The 9,412-nt window shown below is 35.0% G+C and overlaps 1 long non-coding RNA gene across 1 annotated transcript; it reads right to left on the reverse strand.

Moving 5' to 3' along the window:
• Window positions 1-3,719: 3,719 nt before the first annotated feature.
• Window positions 3,720-7,075, reverse strand: LOC141291131 (uncharacterized). The gene is made up of 3 exons (XR_012340283.1): window positions 7,013-7,075; window positions 6,217-6,336; window positions 3,720-3,790 (listed from the first exon to the last, which is right to left on the reverse strand). It is a non-coding gene; the product is annotated as an uncharacterized lncRNA (long non-coding RNA).
• Between the last annotated feature and the right edge of the window lie 2,337 nt (window positions 7,076-9,412).

Raw genomic sequence — 9,412 nt, forward strand, 5'->3', positions numbered from 1 at the left:
AATTACAAGAATCAATTCATATCAACTACGAGATTAAAGTTATAATATTGTGAGAGTATATTGAGTGTATATTTGAGAGTATATTTTGACCGTATATTCCACAGTCTCAACTTTCAAAATCAAAGTCAGTTTTATGTCGAAATATAATCAATATGTCTATTACAATAATGTGTTTTTCACACTCTTTATTGTGGCGTGACAGATCGCTGTATTTCATCTTTCCAATTTCAAACATTTGTTTTATTAAATTAAGCTATACTTTTTTTTCTTCTGATGTTTCTTCACATTTATATTGTGCTATAAACTTGAAATAAAGAAGAAAAACACATTCATAATTTGTATGCCACAGCTGCATTGTCACAAACGTCTGTCATTTGCAGGTGTTTTCCAGCCTGACCAATTTAACAATTCAATCGATTTGAAAACATTTGACTGCAAGAAGACCTGAAAGAGCTCTGACACAATACACAAACACCAGTCTCTTTCACAACTTCTTGCGCTTTAATGGACATCTTGAACATTCAAGTGGTTTTACATTTGATTGGCTGACTGTTCACTTGTCTTTAATAATGTTTGAGCGTTATATTTGTTAGCCTAGTAGTGTCTTGAAGCTTATTTGTTATACAAAATAGCATGGGTCAAAAACTCTTTTATGTTTTGTGGCAGAGCCAGTGAAAGTTTGATCCACTGGCGGCAGAAGAAATCCCCGATTTCTAGGTGAATAATCAAATGTTAGTAAACCAGTTTCACTACTCCAAATATTTAGTCTCAAACTTCTGCTAGTTTTCAGTTTAACTTTACAATCATATGATTAAGTTGACAAAATAGACAAAATATTAAATCAGACTAGACATGAAAAGCAGAAGAGTTTGACTGCTGGTGTTAGACTTCTGAAGCCCTCCTATATTCTAAATGAGACGCATGTTGTAGTTTGTAACAGTGTTGTTTCTCATCTCCTCCTCTGTTACGTAATGAAAGCGCTGACGGTTCAGGTTCAGTGCATGAAGTGTTGAATATTCAACCAGGTGTTATTTTGGTTAATGAAGCGCATCACGCAGGTATTTGAAGTGCTGCTATTTATACACACAATGACACAGAATAGAACACTGCAGGACTATGTGAATGAGAACACATCTTTTGTCTATTTTTTTCTTTTCATCAACACATCTGTGTTCTGATCTAAATAAAGATATAAAGGCCTGTTCACCACAAATACAATAACTACAATGAGTTCATACCACAACTATACTAATATTCTCATCTGATGAATGAGAAACACACTGACAACCAATCACAATCCAGCCTGTATTGAAGAGCTGTTTAAAGCGACAGACGACAAAACTGCAGCACATGCTTATAAAAACAGAATAGTTATTATTTAACATGAACTGTAGTTATCATTATAATTATCATTACACCTAATGCTATTATCATTATTGCTGTAGTTCAGTTTATGGTTGTAGTTTAGTTGGCTTGAGAAAGACAATTTACTGAAATGCTATTTAAACTTATAGTTATTCTTCTTCAGAGACTAAAATGATCAACTCTAACTCCTCCTCGAGCTTTAACTCTTCAAACTCCAAACTCAGGCCAGATCTTCAGACTGATCTGACTCCAGTTGCTGGATCTTTTCAGACTGATCCGACTTACGCTTTTCCTAAAAATGAGGATTAAAACTGGGAAAAATCCCATAGACTTACATTGAGGGAATGTTCAAATGATCAACACTATTCAAACTCACACTGAGAACACTCATCAAACTAACCTTCTATCAACTAGATTTAGAATACAATTAAACTTGCTAATTATGCTAACAACATGCTAGTGTCCTTGCTAGTATGCTAGAATCATGTTAACAACATGCTAGTAACATACTAGTCATGCTAAAAACATGCTAGTAACATGTTAATCATGTTAGCAACATGCTAGTAACTGACTAATCATGCTAGCAACATGCTAGTAACATGCTAATCATGCTAGAATCATGCTACAACATGCTAGTAACTTGTTAATCATGCTAGCAACATGCTAGTAACATGCTAATCATGCTAGTAACTTGTTAATCATGCTAGCAACATGCTAGTAACATGCTAATCATGCTAGAATCATGTTACAACATGCTAGTAACTTGCAAATGATGCTAACAATATACTAGTAACATACAGCATGTCAGTAACTTGTCAATCATGCTAACATGCTAGTAACTGACAAATTATGCTAATATATATATATAAAATCATGCTAGCAACAAGCTAGTAACATGCTAATATCATGCTACAACATGTTAGTAACTGACAAATGATGATAAAAACATGCTAATCATGATAAAATCATGCTAGCAACAAGCTAGTAACATGCTAATATCGTGCTACAACATGCTAGTAACTGACAAATGATGATAAAAACATGCTAATCGTGATAAAATCATGCTAGCAACAAGCTAGTAACATGCTAATATCGTGCTACAACATGCTAGTAACTGACAAATGATGATAAAAACATGCTAATCGTGATAAAATCATGCTAGCAACAAGCTAGTAACATGCTAATATCGTGCTACAACATGCTAGTAACCGACAAATGATGATAAAAACATGCTAATCGTGATAAAATCATGCTAGCAACAAGCTAGTAACATGCTAATATCGTGCTACAACATGCTAGTAACCGACAAATGATGATAAAAACATGCTAATCGTGATAAAATCATGCTAGCAACAAGCTAGTAACATGCTAATATCGTGCTACAACATGCTAGTAACCGACAAATGATGATAAAAACATGCTAATCGTGATAAAATTATGCTAGCAACAAGCTAGTAACATGCTAATCGTAAAAAAATCATGTTAGCCACGTTTCAGTAACTTGTTAATCATGCTAGCAACATGCTAATCATGCTAGAAACATGCTAACTGACAATTAATGCTAATAACATGCTAATCGCGATAAAATCATGCTAGCAACAAGCTAGTAACATGTTAATCATAAAAAATCATGCTAGCAACATGATAATCGTATAGAAATCATGCTAGCAACATGCTAGTAACATGCTAATCATAAAAAATCATGCTAGCAACATGATAATTGTATAGAAATCATGCTAGCAACAAGCTAGTAACATGCTAATTGTGATAAAACCATGCTAGTAACTTGCAAATGATGCTAACAATATGATAGTAACATGTTAATCATGCTAGAAATGTGCTAACAACATGTTAGTACCTTGTTAATCATGCTAGCAACATGCTAGTCATGCTAGTAACTTGCTGTGTATCTACCTATTAACCTTTTGCTTTTAAAACTACTTTAAACCTCAAACTATTTCAGACTGAAAACCATCAAACTTGATTAAAACTTTAAAACTTTTTTTAAACTTTCAGGTCCGGCTTTCTCTTTTTTTCTCTAGTTATTGTAAGTGTTGTTGAAGTCATTGTTATGATTACAGTTGTGGTTGTTGGTGTGAATGTTCTGGACTGGGCTTCAACAGCACTTGATCTAAATGTGGCATCACAGACCTCTATTGCTTGTATATACAGATAGTTATACATTTTCTAAGCTAAACCTACTCCTCTTTCTGTGTTTTCTTTGATTACTTTATTTTTATACCCATTTTTTAGAGATTATGTCAGGTTTTGCTCACTTCTGGGTACAAATGTTGTCCTCAAAATATGGTTAAGTACACACACACACACACACACACACACACACACACACTCACCAGTCCTGGAGTCAGCACTCGACTTCCTGTCTGATTCTCAAACACCGTCAGCTCATAAAACTCCTGAATATCTGTGGAAAAGACACACATACTTGATATTTAAAGACCAGAAACACACCGACAGCTAAAAGATTGCAGTAATTATGATCAGAAATACAGTAAACACTTAGAAAACTGAGAAATCATATTCAGTCATAAATATAAAACAGTGGGGACATTGAGAAGTTAATACTTTTATTCATGAAGAGCACATTAAATTGATCAAAAGTGACAGTAAAGACATTTTCTGATTGAAATAAATGCTGCTCTTTTGAACTTTCAATTCATCTGTGAATCCTGAAAAATAAAATATATGACCATTTCCACAACAATATCAGGCAGCACAACTGTTTTCAACACTGATAATAATCAGAAATGTTTGTTGAGCAGTAAATCAGTATATTAGAATGATTTCTGAAGGATCATGTGACACTGAAGACTGGAGCAACAGCTGATGAAAATTCAACTTTGCATCACAGAAATAAATAATATTTGGACATACACTGCTGCTCAAAAGTCTGGGATCAGTAATATTTTTAATGCTTTTTAAAGAAGACTTTTCTGCTCATCAAGGCTGTGTTTATTTGATAAAAAATACAGAAAAAACTGTAATATTGTGAAATATTTTTACTATTTAGAATAACCGTTTTCTATTTGAATATATATTAAACTGTAATTTATTTCTGTGATCAAAGCTGAATTTCCAGCATCATTACTCCAGTCTTCAGTGTCACATGATCCTTCAGAAATCACTCTAATATACTGATTTGATGCTCAACAAACATTTCTGATTTATTATCAATGTTGGAAACAGTTGTGCTGCTTAATATGTAATACTTTTTTCAGGATTCTTTGAAAATAAAACATTAAAAAGTAAATTGCAAATTGATAAATAAAACATTAAAACAGCAATTATTTAAAATAGAAAACTTTTGTAACCATAAAAACCTTGTTCAAAGCTTGGGGATGTGTTAAATTGATAAAAAAGTGATAGTAAAGACATATATTGTTAGAATAGATTTCTATTTGGAATAAATGCTGTTCTTTTTAGCTTTTTATTGATCAAAGAATCCTGAAAAAACTATCACAGGTTTCAAAAAGACATTAAGCAGCACAACTGTTTCCAACATTGATAATAATGAAAGTAATAAATCAGAATGTTAGAATGATTTCTGAAGGATCATGTGACACTGAAGACTAATGGCTGATAAAAAAATCATGTTAATGCAATTTAAAACAGTGGTTTGCTATTTTAATACACTTATACATCATTACTGCAGTCTTCAGTGTCACATGATCCTTCAGAAATCATTCTAAAATACTGATTTATTACTTTTATTATCAATGTTGGAAACAGTTGTGCTGCTTAATATCTTTTTGAAACCTGTGATAATTGTTTTCAGGATTCTTTGATAAATAAAAGGCTAAAAAGAACAGCATTTCTTTAAAATAGAAAACTTTTGTAACAATAAACACCTCGTTCAAAGTTTGGGGTCAGTAAATGTTTTTTTTCTTTCACTTTTTGAAAGAAATTAAGCAAGGATGTGTTAAATTGATAGAAAGTGATAGAAAGACTTCTATTTTGAAGAAATGCTGTTCTTTTTAACTTGTTATTTCATCAAAGAATCCTGAAAAAACTATCACAGGTTTTTAAAAAGACATTAAGCAGCACAACTGTTTCCAACATTGATAATAAAAGTAATGAATCAGAATATTAGAATGATTTCTGATGGATCATGTGACACTGAAGACTAATGGCTGATAAAAAAAATTCAACAGAAATAAATATGTTAAAGTATATTGAAATTGCAATAATATTTCATAATATTATTATTTTCTGTATTTTTGATCAAATAAATGCAACTTTGATGTGCATAATGAAAAAAAAAAAAAAAATCTTACTGATCCCAAACTTTTGAGCAGCACTATATATTTATAGAATGAAAAAACAGCTGTTCTACATTGTAATATTTCACATTTTGACAGTATTTTTTTATTGAACAAATGCAGCCTTGATGAGATTTCTCTCAGAAACATTACACAAATCTTAACAATTCCACATTTGTGTCCGGCGGTGTAATTCAGATGTCTGATTAGTGGATTATGAATCATCTGAGCGTGTGATGATCCGCTCGTGTCTGTGTGTCAATTAAAAGCGTCTGGTCTGCCAGCAGGGAATCCTGACGCTGATTGACAGCGCCATTCATCCTCAGCGACCAATCACACGCCGCTCAACCTGCCAAGCCCCGCCTCCAGTGACCTCTCTAATCTGTGTGAGTAAATCTCCCAATGACAGATTACACACTAAATATAGAGAGTACCGACACTCGCCGCTGATTAGCTCTGTGTGTGTGTGTGTGTGTGTGTGTGTGTGTGTGTGTGTGTGTGTGTGTGTGTGAGTGTGTGTGTGTGTGTGTGTGTGTGTGTGTGTGTGTGTGTGTGTGTGTGTGTGTCTCACCCAGCAGAGCCTGAAACAGGTCACTCTGAAAGATGGTCAAGAGTCTCTCAGCACGATTCCTGAAACCTTCATCACCTGCTGACTGACAGGCTTCCATCGCCTGCAGCGCTCGCTCCGTATCTGACACACAAACACAGCATTACACACACGGAACAGATTATAATGTGTGTTACTGTAACCCTGAACATAACACATAAGCACCAGCAGCACATCAGAGCATCACAGAGACAGACCTGAAACATCTCACACTCACACTCAACTCAATCTTCATTTATAAACTGCTTTTAATAATATAGATTGTGTCAAAGCAGGAAAATAGTGTGTCAATGATGCAAAAGGCTAACAGTAAACACACACACACACACACACACACACACACACACACACACACACACACACACACACACACACACACACACACACACACACACACACACACACACACACACACACACACACACACACACATGTTGGGTTTACATGTTTCATGGGGACATTCCATAGGCGTAATGGTTTTTATACTGTACAAACCGTACTTTCTATCGCCCTACACCTACCCTACACCTAAACCTAGCCCTCACAGGAGATTGTGCACACTTTTACTTCATCAAAAAAACTCATTGTGCATGATTTATAAGCCTGTTTCCTCATGGGGACCTGAGAAATGTCCCCACAAGGTCAAAATCTACTGGTATTCCTATCCTTGTGGGGACATTTGGTCCCCACAACGTGATGAATACCAGGTACACACACACACACACACACACACACACACACTCAGAGCGGAATGTCTCACCTTCTCGTTTGAGAGGCATGTCTGCTGTGGTTGTCTCTGATGTGTGTCCGTCTCCAGCTGTCGTTTGATCCTCTGAACTTAAACCTCTTTAGGGCTTTGAGCCGCTGCCCCGCGGCCTGCTGGGAGATGTAGTTCAGCCTGGCCATCTGTCAATCAAACACAGCCTTCATCAGGCCTGAGTGAGTGAATGAGACAGACTCACCAATATGATGTTTCCTCTGTAGTTCTGTTTCGAGGGGTTAAAACACACCTGTCCTCAACACACATTCATTCATGACTACAGTACAAACACACACTCATTCATTTTTAGCACTAGTGAACATTTAATAAACTGTATTAACTGATTCTCCACTTCCAAAATAAAACTTTTCTTAACATGTGCTCACCCCCTTGTCATCCAAGATGTTCTTTCTTTCTTCAGTCGCAAAGAATTTAATTTTTTTAGGAAAACATTCCAGGATTTTTCTCCATATAGTAAACTTCAATGGTGCTCAACGGATTGAAAGTTAAAAATGCAGTTTTTAATCCTTCAAAGGACTCTAAATGATCCGATCTGAGGAATAAGAGTCTTATCTGGTGAATACTTTTTAACCTCAAATGCTGGTCTGCTACAGTTAGGGTATGTCTAAAAATTCCCATCTCATTTTCTCCTCCAACTTCAAAATCATCCTACATCGCTGCAGTACAGACCCAGTGTTTACAAAGTGAACGTGCAAAGAAGATCAAACACACTTTACAAAAAAAAAAAAAGTTAAAACAGTGATGTAGGATGATTTTGAAGTTAGTGGACAAAATGAGATGGCAGTTTTTAGACATACCCTAACTGTCTTGAACTGGAGTACACAGAGTACACATGTGCATCGCAGAGCTAGACAAGACCAGCATTTGAGATCAAAAAGTCTATAAATATAACTTTTTTTAAGCAAATAACTGATTGTTTCACTAGATAAGACCTTTATTCCTCGGCTGGGATCATTTAGAGTCCTCTGAAGCTGCATTGAAACTGCATTTTTAACCTTCAATCCATTGAGCACCACTGAAGTCCACTATATGGAGAAAAATCCTGGAATGCTTTCCTCAAGAAACATAATTTTTTTGCAACTGCGATGTATCATTTTTATTCTTTAATACTCAGTGTTGATGTGTCAAGTCACATTTATTTTCATAAGAAATCATATCTGCATGAGTGTGTGTTCGTGTGTGAACATCATGATGCTGGATATTGTTTTCTGAAAGACCAACAGCTCTGCTGCCCTCTCCTGGTGACACACACACAGTCTTCAAACAGGTTGTATAGACCTGCTAGTGTTTCTATCTTTAGAAATATAGTCTCATCTAAACTGTCATGCAGCTATTTTTAGCAGGCCATCTGATCTACAGACATAGTTTTAGTGATGGGAATAATGACTGTGTTGTCTTCTGCAGAGACAGCTCAAACTGAATTTCTTTGATAACTGGTCATTTTTGCAGAATTAACATTCTGTTAATCACTGTTTTCAGACTCTAGTTTAGGTTTCATTTGTAGGATAGTTCAGCCAAACATGATCATTCTGTCCTCATTTACTCCAAAATTTGTGTTTCAGAATAAAAAACTCATTCAGGTTTGACGAACGTTGGGAGCCAAATCTTTTTGGACCCCATTGACTTTCATTGTATGAACAAAAACATATGACCCTGGACCACAAAACCAGTCATAAGGGGCAATTTTGCAAAACCGAGAGTTATATATCATTTCCATTGATGTCTGGTTTGTTAGGATAGGACAATATTTGGTGGAGATACAACTATTTGAAAATCTGGAATCTGAGGGTGCAAAAAAATCTAAATCTTGAGAAAATCACCTTTAAAGTTGTGCAAATGAAGTTCTTACCAATGCATATTACTAATCAAAGATTAGGTTGTGATATATTTACAGTGGGAAATTTACTAAATATCTTCATGGAACATGATCTTAATATCCTAATGATTTTGGCATAAAATTGTTAATTTTGCCCTCCAAAGGCAAAGTGCAGTAACTACGCCAACACTGAAACTGAGAAAAAAGCCTTTAAAGTTTAGACCCTATATGGTATTAGTTTGGATTTTGTAGTTACTGCAATTTTGACACTCGTTTCTCTAAAACAGGACAAAATTGAACCAGGAGACTTTGCCACAAGACAAAACAGTTGTCACAAAGTCCATTTTAAGCCTTAACTCAATTTTGACCAAATGTGTAGTTACTGTGCTTTGCCTTTGGAGGGCGGAATTGTTGGCTATTGCTCCAGAGTCAGATATCTGAAAGTCATTCAGAATTCAGTTGAAGATTAAAGAAGCTTCTGTGTAAGATTCATCTGTCATTATTATAAACCTAAAACATTTTTATCAGGACTGAATCAGAGTGAAAGACAAAAGAGATCAGAA

Source organism: Garra rufa, chromosome 18 (genome assembly GCF_049309525.1).
Source record: "Garra rufa chromosome 18, GarRuf1.0, whole genome shotgun sequence".
Taxonomy (NCBI): Eukaryota; Metazoa; Chordata; class Actinopteri; order Cypriniformes; family Cyprinidae; genus Garra; species Garra rufa.